Source organism: Pinus tabuliformis, chromosome X (assembly GCF_031772625.1).
Source record: "Pinus tabuliformis cultivar Carrire ecotype Pingquan chromosome X, CPIR1, whole genome shotgun sequence".
Lineage (NCBI taxonomy): Eukaryota > Viridiplantae > Streptophyta > Pinopsida > Pinales > Pinaceae > Pinus > Pinus tabuliformis.
The window spans coordinates 1,602,985,662-1,602,987,329 of NC_142308.1; positions in this window are offsets into that span (position 1 = coordinate 1,602,985,662).

Below are 1,668 nucleotides of genomic sequence, written 5' to 3' on the forward strand. Positions count from 1 at the left end.
TTTGCTTCATCTATGGTGTCCATGTTTTTTGTACTATTTCTACATAGTTATGGGTCAGGGCCCTGTTTCGAACTGGTTGCAGTTCTTCCTTCAGCGACCTCCCAGAATTCTGATCTGACAAACATTTCTTTTAATTTTCCAGTATTGGTTAGTGGGGTATGGTTTCAAGGCACTTTCTCGGTCTGGTTTTGATAGACACGTTTTCCTCTCTCACCCTCTATTTTATCTAGGCACTATCGTCTCATTTAACTCTAGTTACCTCATTCCATGGGACTTAATGGGCATATTCGGTTGTGTGTGTTTTTCATTTCGAACTCAGTTGGTCTTCTCTTACTGGAAGTAGCTCTCCCTCCTCCGACTAGTCTACCAGCAAGAAGGCAGTCCTTCCTTCAAAACATCGTGTCACTTGTCAGTTCTCAAAATGTTGGGGCATTTGGCTTACAGTGGTATTTTTCTGCAGGGTCCAATGTTTAAAATCTCTTTAAGTCGCACTTATTTCATAAGCTTTGTCTTACTAATGAGGCATGTAGTTGGGTCCTCTACCACTTGCTTCAAGTCTTAGTCCTATGTTTTCTTGGCAAGTTCTCGATGGAGATGGCTCCATGGCAAAGGCTTCCCTATCGTCAGGGTGGCTCTTTAGGGAGATCCTTCTCCAGGCACTGATGAATATTTGGATGGAAAGCGGTAACCATGTTTTTTTATGCAGTTCCTCTAGAAGTTCATAAGGAGATTCTACAATTGGAAGCAAGGGAGTTTGGGGACTAGATATATCACTCTGATTTCGAAATTGGCAGTAGCTCATTGATTGGGTTCATGGTCTTGGAAAGTTCAGGAAAAGAATATTTCATTTTCTCCACTCCATCACTACTCATCGGAAGATGGAAACTTTGCTCAACATGGTTATTTGGGACAAACAAGTTAACAATTACAAGTTTTTTGTTGGAAAATAAAATATAAAGAGGATTATGAGGGACATTAGATATGACCTTAATGATATAGTGGTCAGATTAAATCGCGTGGAAAAAATTATGTTTTCTAACTCAGGGATGGAATCAAATGACCTTCAAGAGAACAACACAGTCATCAACGCTCCTCTTTAAAACAGTGTTCCACCTCTGAACACTTGGCAAATGAACACTCTCCTCCACTTTCTCTAATCATAATTTTGGACTAAAATGTCCACTATGTTTCTCTGTCTTTTTGTATATTATACTTATGATGTACTTAATAGGTGTTGGTGGCTATCCACTGATTTTTTTTTTTTGTTTCCACTAGATACTTCTCATCTATGAAACCATCTTAATGCCCCAGGTTACCTTTCTTGGGATTGGCAGTTATAGTTTTGTTTTTTAGATGACACTCTAAGGTTTCTACAGTTAGTTTCTTTTTGCCTCCATGATTGTCTCACAATCTTTTTCTGAGTCAGTTTCTTTTTGCCTCCAAGACAGTCTCACATTCTTTTTCTCAGTCAATATGGATATCAATGTTTATCTATGTAATCTTCTTTTTTCCATTAATAGAAATATACAACTGCAATTTACAACACAAAAAAATATGTTTTTATAATGGAATTGATGAAGAGTTTGTCAGGAATAAACTTCAAAACAATAAAAAAGGAGGTGAAAGTTTCCATCACATACCAATTCAGACAATTATATCCAATTTGTC